Source organism: Pinus tabuliformis, chromosome 1_1 (assembly GCF_031772625.1).
Source record: "Pinus tabuliformis cultivar Carrire ecotype Pingquan chromosome 1_1, CPIR1, whole genome shotgun sequence".
NCBI lineage: Eukaryota > Viridiplantae > Streptophyta > Pinopsida > Pinales > Pinaceae > Pinus > Pinus tabuliformis.
This window is the reverse complement of record NC_142297.1, coordinates 371998855-372012852: the sequence shown is the minus strand read 5'-3', so window position 1 is coordinate 372012852 and position 13998 is coordinate 371998855. Positions and strand designations below refer to the sequence as shown.

General features: G+C 35.3%; 1 pseudogene across 1 annotated transcript; it reads left to right on the top strand.

The window, feature by feature from the left end:
* The first annotated feature begins 10833 nt into the window (after positions 1-10833).
* Positions 10834-13520, top strand: LOC149213167 (adenylosuccinate synthetase 2, chloroplastic-like; annotated as a pseudogene). Its single transcript, XR_016250795.1, has 3 exons — positions 10834-11406; positions 11498-12418; positions 13290-13520. The product of XR_016250795.1 is annotated as an adenylosuccinate synthetase 2, chloroplastic-like (transcript).
* The last annotated feature ends 478 nt before the right edge of the window (positions 13521-13998 follow it).

The window sequence follows — 13998 nt, the reverse complement described above, 5'->3', positions numbered from 1 at the left end:
GAAGGAGTTTGAGATTGTAAGTGTTGTAGTCATTTTTAAAATTTCATGAATAAAGCTAGCCTTGATGATCTCATCCACAAATTAAGGCATTGTGTTATGTAAGCTTATCTATGATTTGTAATTATTAGCACAAGACACCATTAAAATCATGTCAATAGTTGGCATCTTCAATATACAAGTATCAATAAAATCTATTCACGTGTTGGAAGTAAATCCAAGGATTGTAGAAAGACAAATGTGATGGGATGGATGATGAAATTCATGTATACTTTGCAAAGAAAAGGTTGCAAGATATTTCAAAGACCAACAACGTGTCACAATCAAAAGATAACCTTGCACTTGTTGAACCACACATGGTATGTTGAAGGAGAATGGTAGTTTTAAAAACCATTGGAAAAGCTTCCATGTATCACTCATAAATTGTTATGCTCTTGACCTGTGAGAAATTCCAGAATACCAAATATGTAAAGAAATACAACCCAGAACATAGAACAAAATGAGAAAAACAAGAAGTATTTTATTTTTAAGAGATGAAAGTAGTGTTCACTTGCCTCTTCGAGGGGGCAACCTCCAACATAGCAGAGCTCAATTACAAAATAAGACTCGATATATCTCAATGGGGAGTCTCTATCCTTTATATAGGATTCATAAATCCAATACCATGGGTCATTACCATGGTTCTCTCAATACCATCTATCTAATACCATGGCCCGTTTGCAACTAACTATGGCCCCTTTCTTAAGCGTAGGTCAACCACTTACAATTATTAATACGAGCTTTATTGACTCTTTGACTAACTATAACTATGACTCGACCCTATTACATAAATAAAGGGGTTAGGGTTGGACCCTAACATAAATCCCAATGAGCTTACTTGCAATCCTTATACAATGGTTGGAAAAGTAATTAGTGATGCCTTGAATTTCAACCAAAATAAATAAAAAAGGGGAATTTATCTAAATGACAAGGCATTATTAATCCAAACTAATTATGTCCAATGGAAGTTGAAGTTCATGGTTTGAAAATATCATCTAGAAAGTTATTATTCATGGAATTCCATTAAAATTTACAAGCATAGAACTTGCCAAAATTTGAATCTCTTTGAGCTTAGATGTTTTTCAATTATACTCAAGTCACCCCTACTTGTAAAATTGGGTGAGATAACTCATACTACATGGCTTAGTCAACTTGACATAATCTTATTTCATATGTCCTCATTGTGTTGGAGTTAGCACGAGCAACATATATCAACATATACCATTGGAAATGTCCAAGAATAATCATTTGAACCATATATCCTATGCTCCCATTTAAACTAGGTATTTAGAGTAAAAATGAATTCAAAGATAAGATATCCAATCTAGGCATCAAAAGTCGAACAACAATATTTCCAGCAATCTTCATCTTACAATCTTTATCTTCAACATCTATAGTCTTCCCATATCTTTCACATTAATTAAAATAATATTTCCAACAATCTTTGTTGGAGAAATGACATGAACCCACAATTTCCACAATCTCTATCTTGATGACTAGGCTTAAATGGATATCGGGCACATTGATGTCAACTAAAGAGCAGCCCTTAGACATGAAATACTTTAGGATAGTCTTTTTGGGATTTTTACCCATAACATTAGGAATTGCCCATGGTAAAAGTAGGTTGTTTGCTTGATTTGAGCCTAATTTAAAACTATAAATAAGTATGCAATGTTATATGATAGGTATGGCTAATAAATGGACCATGTGAAACAAACATTCCTGTAGATTAACTCTTTTTGTCAATTTACAACAAGTGCACCAAGGGCCTGGTTTTCTGAAGGCTTCTAAGGTTAACAGTATTGGAGCCTTTGGGCCTAATAAAGTATTACAGGTGCTTAACATTGAGTTCGTGATTTAGGCCTTATGCCTTTTCCTCAAGCCTTTGGGAATTAACAAAAGAACTATCATAACTATTAAGAATGGTGCTTGAATGTTTTTAGTATCATTTCTAGCATTGAAGCCATAATAAGTGAATTTCACCAAATTAGTCACCCAACTAGAACTGGAACCTCAACTAAAACCTATGAATGCCATATTTATGTCAGGAAATGATTTCGTTTTGATAATAAGGTCACAATATTATATCTCTCATGTAATGGAATTAAGGATGATGGCTCAATGTTTTATTGATGCATATGTCATCGTTAATGGAGTAGGTAGACTACATTACTCCTCTAATGGGCTTCCTAACATGCCTGTAAAAATGGATACAAGTCCTATTTAATGTGCACAAACTTGAAGTAAATCCATTTACATAGAGAATTAAATAAATCAAAAATTTGAAATAGTTCATATAGGCTTATTCCAATTTATGATTAGCTAGAGGATTAATTCGTAAGCAATGGGAGCCATACTGAGAGATTTAAGGCTACTGATATCGTCCAATGAATCACATTATGTAAAAAAGTTCATTGATTTTGTGTTACATAGTTTTCTCCTTTGTAAGTTCTAATTCATTTAATGGTGTTCACGATTTCCGAGATAGAATTAGAGGATACTTTCTATATAGTGTAACAATGTCAAAGGAGCGATTGTTCATTCTCTACAAATTTATTAGTTATGAAGGTAGGTATGAAACTATTTTTTTTCTACCATATTAGCATTTTGATGCATTTTCTAAAGGGGAATGAGATAAGTTTAGCCTACTAATTGATCAATAGCGCTAGAATAAAATAATTTATTACCCTCAAGAAGAAAATAAAGAAGTCAAAGAAACTTTAGTAGAGAGAGGACACTAAAATCTTAGAGACAAGAAATTTTAAGACTAGAGTCTATGATGATATTGGAAGACGGAGATGCTACTGAAATTGAAGATACCATAAAATCAATGCTACTTCAGAAAGGATAATTGTTGAAAATAAGATATGAAAGGAAGAAGAATAAAAAGGATCATGCTAGAACCAAAAATAAAGGTGACAAAAGCAATTACGAAGAATCCATGAGAAACTACAAAAAAAAGCATTGTGATATATGAACTGAAGTAAAAGAGCATTAAAAGGAAGATTTTGTAAGGAATGAAGAGACAAGAAGACAAAACAAATGTAGAAGCATCACATGAAGCATGGAAAAAGAAGACAATGTTGTTTCATTTGAGAATTTGAAAGTTGCAGAGCTAAAAGAATCGGAAAGATTAGTGAAAAATCCTGAAAGAAAAGGCTCAAAGGTCTATGAAACTTAGCAACATATCTATTATTATTATTTTGATAGTCTGGATCAAAAAGCACAAAAAGAAGAGGTAAAGGATCCCTCTCCTAAAGTCTAACAGTCGATGGAATTTAGAAACATATCTATTTTTTTTTTATACATAATAACGATTTAACATTTTATAGGGATAAAGATAATATTATAAAATTAAAAGAAGTAATAACTCAATTAGAAATCCTAGAGAAACATGTGAAAGGGGAAAATGAGAATCTCAAAGAAAACAGTGATAAGATACTAAAGTGAATGTATTATTGGTATCACAAAAACTTTAGGCTAAAGAAGACAAATAAAGTACTTGAACAAAAAAACAAGGGTTTAAAGACAAAGATGTTAATGAAGAATCCAACGTGGTCCATTTCCATGATAAAGAAAGGAGCCATAAGTAACTTGGATATTTTGATCCAAGCTGCTAAAACTATCTTTTGGATTGCAGTATTATCCAAATTTTTAAGAACTTTCTAGCTTGCATGTGGGCTTGCAACACCCTAAGAACCCAAAAATGTTAGATAAAAAAAAAATGACCTCGGCAACATCAAGGAGTGATCCAGGTGGCTTCAGAGAGACACATAGGACAAAGAGGGCTTATGAATGCTCGAAAATCAAAGTGCTCAGAATTACTTTGACCTAGGACCAGAGTGTAGATCTTGTCGTCCTGAAGGTGGAGGTGTGAACGGTTTGTCAATTTGAGCTCGTATGAGGGAGAGTGGGCTAGTCAAAGTTTTGGTCAAAGTTGGGGTGTGGGCCAAGTTTAAGTGTCCTACAATTTGACCGACCCCAAGGCATAAACCTAGCTCCCAGAATCGGTCGAAATTGCGGCCTTGTTAATTTTCCCGATGACCCTTATTTTCTAAAAATTTAAAAACAACCGCTTCGTTATAAATATCAAAAAAAAAAAATCATAAATGAGGTGGTGGGCCACCACCCCCACCACCCCACCACCCCAAAATTTCATAACAAAAATATTTAAAAAATAACATTAAATTATATATTAATTATTTAAATATAGTCTCAACTATCTTATATATCGAATTAGTGTTTATATTAATAAAATATATTCTAAAACTAAAATAAAGGGATAAAAATTTATATATTAATAATTTATTTTAATATCAATGTTAAAGATAAAAGTGCAATAATTATCATTCTATATAAATTTTCAAATTGAAGTATATAAATTTCTAATATAAAAAATAGCGTAGTCTAACAAGGCGGAGGAGTTGCCCGGAAAGTTATGGAAATTCTGATTATATTTAGAGAAAATCCGGCAAGGATTTTTGTAAATCCAAATTATAATTGTTAAACTTCAAAATTTTAGGTGTCCTAGACGTTTTTGATGGTGCTGAATCCATTTCCACCATCAAAAACACGATTCAAACATTGCCTCTACAAGATTTTTTGAATTTTTTTTGGGCGGATTCCGGCCACTTTTGGCCAGCTGGGAATTCCTCCGCCTCGTTAGACGACTCCATTAAAAAGTCTAAAATATATTGATAAATTATAACTACTAAGTTGTATTTTTTAGAATATCTTTTAATAGTTTATGGGATTTTAGATAAACAATGATGGATGTATATGACAATAATATAGCCTCACCATTTCCAAACTTGAAAAAAAAAATTCATATAATATTAAATTAATAAATAATTTTATGAAAATTAATTTAAAAACTTAAATTATATTATTTTAATATTAATATTTTACACTATATTAATATTAATTAATTTAAAATACAAAATCGTACTTTACTCAATTAAATTCTTAAAATAATTTAAATAAAATATACAAAACACAATCTTAAAATTTATTAATCATTTAATAAATAATTTTTTTTTTATATAAAATTTAAAAATATAGATATATATATATATATATAATTTCTATTTAAACTATATAAATAATAGGTCTAAATAACGTAAAACCACAATTATATAGTACATGAAATCTGAAATTTTAAAAGATAAAATTAGTTAATTAAATTTATAAAATTAAAAATAAAAAATAAAATAATGAAACTTCCGAAGTGCAAATTATATAGTACATGAAATCTGAAATTTTAAAAGATAAAATTAGTTAATTAAATTTATAAAATTAAAAATAAAAAATAAAATAATGAAACTTCCGAAGTGCAAATCTAAACTTATAGTGTGAGTTCTCACCGGCTGCAGTAACCGTTAACGAAAAGCATGACGCTCCAACGTCCTCCACCATGTCATATCACGCGCCGTTACGTCCTCATTGACCACTCGGGAGGCGCTTCTTATTTTTCGAGGACTCTCACCATTTTGGAGCCGAAATTGAAGCCTACCGCCTCTGCTTTTTCTTTTATGGATGACGAAAGGTTTTATCTACTCCTCGATAAATAATTACGCCGTAAGGCGTTCCACAAATGATGTATTTGATAAGTACTTAGTGTAGAGTTGGAAAATGGTTTTTTCCCAATTAGCTGTTTAACCATTTTGTGGATGGCCCATGTACAAGTTCAAAAATTTCAGTTTGTAAGTAAAAAAAACTTGTAGTTGTTTGTCAACGAATGCAGATATTTTAATGAGTTTTGTACAAACTTGTAGTTGCTTGTCAACGAATGCAGACTTCTGACTTTAATAAGTTTTACCGATATCTGCTAGGCATTTTTTGAAAAACACCCAGAGTATGCAAAGAATGACTTCTTTATCACCGGAGAGTCATATGCTGGACACTACATTCCGGCAGTTACAAGCAGGGTCCACCAAGGAAACAAAGACAATGAGGGTCTTCCAATAAATTTGAAGGTATAGCGTGTCATATTATTTTGCTTTGTTGCGATTTATTTTTGTGTTATCTGGCTTATCACATTTGTGCTCGTCTATATGGAGGTCAAAGAGACAACTATAATTGATGGGCATGTGTATCCATTCTATTTTTACGCCGTAAGGCGTTCCCTCTGAGATCAACTTCCTTAATTGCCACCTTGTACTTCTCTGAACCATTCGATCCTATGTTAGACGATTGAAAAGTTACAGACCGTTCGATCCATAATTGCATACCGATAAATAATTAGGATAAAAAAAAACGTTACAGATTCTTGTAATCGGTGAACAAAACGTTACAAATTACAAAGAATGCAGTTTAAAGTTAGCAGCGATGGGGGTTTCAAGACAATAGCAGCCATCTTTCAGTGCACTTTAGTACGGTGCATACACACAGAGGAAGAATTCACGGAGGAATTGCTGCTGAAACCCTGCCAGACCGCAAAGTTTTGGCCCACTTCCACTTCACTAACAGCTTGCCTCTCACGAAGATCCATGGCCGCCACCACAAGCTTTTTCCCAAAGCCATTTACCAGCTGGTAAGTACACGATGCCATTTCTCGGTGCCAAGTTTGAAAGATTTGTAAATGAAACATTTCAGAAAAATTGAAATCATTTGAGAGCATGGTATTGTTTGAGCTAAATTATTGTCCATGCAGTGATGCGATACAACAGAGAAAAAAATTGATGAAACCCAGGCCGCTCCCAGGATCCAACTACCAGGATCGTTCTCTGGTCATGCATATAAAGCTTGATTCATGGCTTGTAATCTCATGATTACACAACAAACTGAGCTTGTTTGTCATACCAGCTATAAAACCCATAATTGTTAACTCGCAGCGCCATGGAACCCATACTTTATAACCTACGGCATTCTTCTCCAATTCTTAACAGAAACATACAATATGTCATGCGCATACCCACTTACTACATCCATAAGAATTCTTTGGTACCGCGCCGGTTAAGATCTGGCTTATAAACAAAAGCTCAAGGTATATTTATATTGCCTTTACGTTAAACAAAATATGGGCATCGGAACACAGGTATTGCTTACCATCTATAATGCGTATATACACTTCTGTTCCCGCACACAATTTCGGTCAACGCATATAGGTAATTCGCCCGCAGTTCGGGTAGCTCAACCCACGGCTGTCTGCATACACTTTTCCCACTGGTTATATGTTCGCCAAGTTCTCCACTTATGCCATCCTTCCACCGTTCTCTGCCTTTAATGGATACGACGGGCCTTCAAAGGTCAACGCAGATGCGTTGATTGCAATCTCTACCAGCATTATATAACGGCGCTGCAAGGATTGATTATGATGGACATACGCCTCTGCAATCATAAAATCTAACCGCAAGTATACGAATATTCAAAAGGAATTTAAACATGAAATACGCAGAGAATATATTTCCCTTACGCCACGCGCTGTATGTTATCACACCAATTACCACACACTGGCTCGGTGATGATTCAACTATGGACTCGAATGTCGTTGTTAACGCACCAACACGGAACTTATTCCGATTAATAAATATATTCACGCCAAGGCTATGATTCAATGCTGATGGTTGTAGATATATACGCCCTCCATACAGTGCGCCAGTGAATATACCACTCAGAGCGCAGGCACAACACACGTCCTCAGCAATTAACTGTGCATACACAGCATTAGAATTTGTTGTCCGCCGCTACTTAATGAAACTACAAGCGCCACCGCAAAATAAGAATCAAAGCACCAGTTACGCCATCAACCATTAGTCTCTTTTCCGTTAAGGGCGCAGATCTTCACGGAATAATCACTGTGTACATTCACCTAATTTAACTGTTGAGACCGGTCAGCATCTATTCGTTCAAGCAATCGATCAACATATGAGCATATAAACCACAGTTGCGCATTAAAATTAGGATCCATCAGCACACATTGATTTCAACATTGTATAAACACAAATTTCACAATCATGTCCATGCAAATCATACTTATATTCACATAAAACAAATATTCACAAGAGCTACATTCATGGCCAGATATGCAAATGCATGGCCCTTTTACAAACTGTTGAAGGCTTACAGCCTTGCTGATCAAGCCTGTTCTCAATCAACCTCTCTCACAAACTCTAATGTCTTTTTCTCACAAAAAGCCCTCTTATTTATACAATTTAAAAAAAAACATTTAATTAAATGCTCAATCTCTTAAAATCCTCAACAAACCCCTAAATTTCTCAACATCCCTAAAGGATAGGTTAAAGATATTTACATAAATCCTCACCTTCTCCTATTTAATTCAAATTAATTAATAAAATATTAAAAATCATCACACCCCATATTTACAAATTAATATTATCACACCCCATATTTACAAATGGAGAAAAAGGTCTTGATGCTCCTGCATCAAAAATTTAGTGATTTTGCTTTAAAGAACTTTTATTTTTTTGAGAGGATCTTGATTCTAACTGGTAAATTTATTATAATTTTATTATCTAACTAATTTAAAGAGTTGTTTTTTGAGATTAAAAAAAAAATCTCATAAAAATTTATTGAAATCACAAAAAATCACAAATACTCAAATTTTTTATTAAAATTACACATTTCTAAAATTTTCCAAAATACCAAACCCTTGTAAAATCCAAAAAAAACAATTGAAATAACACAACTCAAAATTTGTATACAGATTTTTTTTTGTCAAATTTGAATTTCTTATATTTACGCCGTAAGGCGTTCCCTCTGAGAAAGACATCCCTAAAAATCCCTGTTCCTGTTCCTCTATGTGGAAGATGATGTAAAGTGATAGCGTTAAACTTGCAAACAATAGTGGGTAGGTAAATACCTTGTATACAGGGCCAAAGCCTCCCTCTCCAAGCTTCATGTTTTCATGAAAATTATCCGTTGCTTCTGTGAGTGCTTCTAAGGTGAAAATAATTTGCTCATGTTCGATTAGTGTCGATTCTGGATCATTAACATGTTTTTCTACATAGAAAAAGAAGAGTCAAATAAGAATCTAATTTCATTAGATAACATAAATATGAATGGGTTGTGTTAAAGAGATGCCTGGTTATAGATTCAATTTTATTTCTACATTCTTGCTCATGTTCTGAGCTTGTGATGTTACTTCTAGCAACTATGATGGATCTCACATAAAATTTTCTGTCAAGCTGTTTTTCTAGAAACAAGTTATAGCAACACTGTCCATGCTTTTCAACAGATTGTGCGCCAAGAGGGCATCCATGCCCTCTTCAGAGGAGTAACAGCTAATATTATGTTAAGAGTAGTAAGGGCTGGGTTCTTGCACTATATGATCAGCTTCAGTGACTAGTTCTGAGTAAGTCGAACAAGTCAATATTGATATGTAGCGGATGCATGGACAGTGTTTGACAAAATGCCTGAACGGGATGTGGTGTCATGGAATACTATGATTGTTGGATATACTAAAAATGGGTATTGTTAGGAGGCATTAAGGCTTTATGGCTGGATGCAATGGACAGCTATAGAGGCGGATCATGTTACCTTTTCCAGTGTACTTGGTGCGTGTGCTGGCCTGGAAGCTCCGCAGCAAGGAAACAAGGTGCATGGCCATTTAATTAGAAATGGGTTTGACCTAGAGAACCCCATAGGGAATGCTCTTCTTACTATGTTATGAATGTCCTAGCTTCTACACATGTTTCATTCCCTACATTAGTGTTCCTTGGCCTTGATTTATAGTATATTGGAAAAGGTTATGAGATATTTTACAATCTTAAGCCCAATGCACGCCTTCTCATGTAACAATCACATTGTCCAAGATAATTCAGTTTATCAGATAAATTTTGTATCTTTTGGGTGAATTATGTTAGGGCAGTTAGAACCTGCCATGCATATCTTCTCTTGAAATCTTCTACACATAACCTTAAATAATTATGCTCGAAATACCATCTATATCAATGAAATATGATCACATGACGTGTCACCATTGGCATACCACCCAACAACACTGCATTATGCAAATTTCTAGCAATACTATACTCAATGTAACCCTTATTCAACATTTTTTGTAAAATTATGGCCGATATGAAGAAATGAATCAGGTAGAAATTCAATCTGTCTTATGAAAATGTCACTAACTATCCAGGTATGTTTTTGCTATGTATGCACCCTAGATTAGACATCAAATATTTTACTAATCCCCTCTGCTTTTGCATTTTTCCATTTTTCTCTATCAAACATATGCTTGTCACAAAAGGCAAGTAATTGCTTATGCTTGCAGTCACACTATTTTTTATGAGACGGTTTACAATTAGCATTACAATAATCAGTGCAAGAACAAAGTCCATTCGAGAAACAATGGAAACAATTTGCATCTCCCACAACAATTCGCTTCCCGGTGATCATCAGAATGAGCTTTGTGGCATTGTGGCAACGCCCTGAAACGCGAAGGTTCTTGGTAATATGAATAGATGATCTAGCCATTTGTTGATGATGAAAAATAAACACCGGTAAAGAAACAAAATTGCATAAAAAATTGACTTCTTTCTTCTATGTTGTTGTTTCTTATGTCATTTGCATAAAATTTTGACTTCTTTCTTCTATGTTGTTGTTTTTTATATCATTGCCTTACGGCGTTTCCTTTGCAACATGTAGTGCAAATGCTAGTTACGCCGTAAGGCGTTTCCCTATGAGACGAACTTCCCTAAAATCCATTTGTCATTGCTGTGTGCCGTTAGATCATGTGTTAGACGATTAGAAGATTGTTAATCGTTGGATCAAGAGAAGGTTAATCGTTAATCGTTCGATAAGGGAAAGATCGGAGCGTGAAAGATTTGCCCGTACCTTTTTCGTCTACTCCGCTCTTGCTTTCCGTGCTGCCTGACAAACCTCTGAAATGGGCTCCATCGAATCTCTGGGGCAAAGTTTATCCATGGCTTTCCTGAATGTTTAGCTATTTCCCTCTATCCAAATCCTTCAGTTTCAGCCCCCTTTACCCCAGTTCCATTCTGGATTACCCTCTGATCTGCCTGAACTGGATCATAGCTTCTGCCAGGGATTTGGGGTTTTGAAGGTTGCTCAATCCGCGGTCTGTGGGAATAAATGGCATCTGTGCTGATTAGCGATCTCTGTGTTCCGAATTTGCACGGATTTTCGCAGGATAAGAAGAAGAGGCAGCAGGGGTTGCGGTCAGGGTTTGCGCATTCTGTGAACTTGCATTTGGCTAAAGGTCGAATTGTACTGCAGAGTAGAAGGATAAAATGCAATGCCAGCGTCGAGGAGGCCGACGCCATTGTTGAGGCAGAGAAATCCCTGAGTCAAGTGGGTGCAGTGCTGGGAACTCAGTGGGGTGACGAAGGAAAGGGCAAGCTCGTTGACGTTTTAGCACAGCGCTATGATATTGTGGCCCATTGTCAGGTACTCACCCATCCTCCATTTTTTTTCATTGTCGTTAAATCCATCTTAACTGGTAAGTATATTTACCGATTATACTACATCTTTATCGCAGGGAGGGGCAAATGCAGGTCACACCATATACAATAGCGAGGGAAAGAAATTTTCTCTTCACCTTGTCCCTTCTGGAATAGTGAATGAGAAAGCCCTATGCGTTATTGGGAATGGAGCCGTTGTGCATCTTACAGGGCTATTTGAAGAGACAGACGGGCTTGAGTCTAATGGAGTTTCTTGCAAAGGAAAGACTGTTGATTTCTGACCGTGCTCATTTACTATTTGATTTCCATCAAACTATTGATGGAATGAGAGAAGCATAACTTGCAGGGTCGTTAATTGGAACGACAAAATGAGGGATTGGTCCTTGCTATGCAAGCACGGCAATCCGGAATGGTATTCGGGGTAAGTGATTTGAGGCACATGGATACATTTCCTGAGAAGTTGAATATTCTTTTGCATGATGCCGCATCCCGTTTTAAAGGCTTTGAGTATAGTAAAAGCATGTTATAGACTGAAGTGGAGCATTACAGGAGATATTTTAAGTGAATAGAACCTTATATTGCTGACACTGTTCATTTGATGAATGCATTCTCAAGCGGATGAAAATTGGATTCATCAAGAAAGTTTTAAAAATTTACTGATGACTAACCACGGTTTTGATCTGCAGGCTAAAGCGTACACAACAAGAGTTGGTTCAGGTCCTTAGCAGACAGAACTCTTGGATGAAGCGGGTGAAGATCTTCGATCAGCTGGACATGAATATGGCACCACAACTGGCCGGCCTCGTCGTTCTGGTTGGCTAGATCTGGTTGCACTTAAATATTCTTGTCAAATCAATGGTTTCTCAACACTCAATCTAACAAAGCTTGACGTACTTTCTGGGTTATCTCGAATTAGGCTTGGGGTAGCCTATAAAGGGCCTGATGGAAATGTGTTGAAATCTTTTCCTGCCGACCTTGACCTTCTGCAAAAAGTAGAGGTACTTTCCTTTCAATTCAGAGCCATGGATCTCAATTACTTAACGAGAAACTTAAAATAGTATGCTTCTGTAATTATTATGTATGAGTATTGCAAGTATCTTGAAAAACATTTTGTGATGCATAACAGTTGAAAAAGGGGAACTTCAGGGATAATAAGTGAAAAAATACTGTGACTAGATGGCAGGCCGGCATCTACAAGCCTGTGTTTTGATCTTTAGATTATACGAATACATATATGGTTCAAATCCATAATCAGTAGAATAGTACCATGTAGGCAACAACTAAATGAAGCATATTTGTTTGTACCATGGAGGCAACAGTTACATTAATGTCAGCTTATCTGATGCTGTCTGCTTAAGCTTCACATCCTTGTGAGGTTTAATCAGACAACTTCATTTACGATGATCATTATATCGAGTGCTATGCTGCAATCTCTACCTTAAAAAAATCAGATATGAATTATTTTGCTAAAACATACAAAAAGCTTGTTTGCACTGAGGCTTTGGCCCCATAATTTTCGCCTCTTGAACCTTTGACCCTCAATTTGTTCTTGACAACACATTTTTGCATTCTTTTGACTAATAAATTTCATGGATCTAACTGTTAATTTTATTTTATTTGGTCATTTGTGTTGGACCTGCTACCAGTTTGAGTCTCTCTCGTTATATAGTTTTATTTGTATCTTTGTAGATAATGTTCAGCATATGTCATATTCCTTTTTCCTTGCAGTTTGTTTCTAACATTATGTCATGTCAAGGTTATTTGAAATCTTGTTTCCTTGAGAAAGTTTCTCATTTCAAACTCAAATTTTGATAAAAGCATTTTTCTCTTCTCTGGTACCCAATTCTAATATAACTTGGTCACATGTAGGTTATTTATGAAGATCTCCCTGGATGGCAGGCTGATATATCTAAAGTGAGAAGCTATCAAGACTTACCATCTGCTGCTTGCCTCTATGTGGAAAGGATCGAGAGTTGGAATACCAATCGATTATATTGGTGTTGGGCCAGGCCGTGATGCTTTAATAGTGAAGTAATAAGATCAACAGATTTTGAAGTCATCCCATGGAGTTTGTTGTCTAAGAAGCAGGTCAACCTCTATGTGGAAAGGATCGAGAGTTGGAATACCAGTCGATTATATTGGTGTTGGGCCAGGCCGTGATGCTGTAATAGTGAAGCAATAGGATCAACAGATTTTGAAGTCATCCCATGGAGTTTGCTGTCCAAGAAGCAGGTCAAAAACATGCATGGGAACTTTTAATGGCCTAACATTCCCTGTGTCATTTTTGGCTTTTGTGACTTTTTTATATCAGTCCCTTGTCCAGAAAACTTTGGTTAGTCTAAGCAGGAATAAATTCAAGAAATTATGGGCTCTTGTTTTCTATAATGCATGAGCGTTTAATGACAGAGAGGTATTAGTAACTCGTCACTACGAAACTGAAAAAGGGTACATAACCAACAAATCATACTACCGTATCTGAAGAAAAAGCAGCAACTAAAAAGAGAAATTATACTAATGCATATATAGTTTACTTGCATGATAATGATGTGTTTTCAGCTATAAAACACTGTTTGCAGTG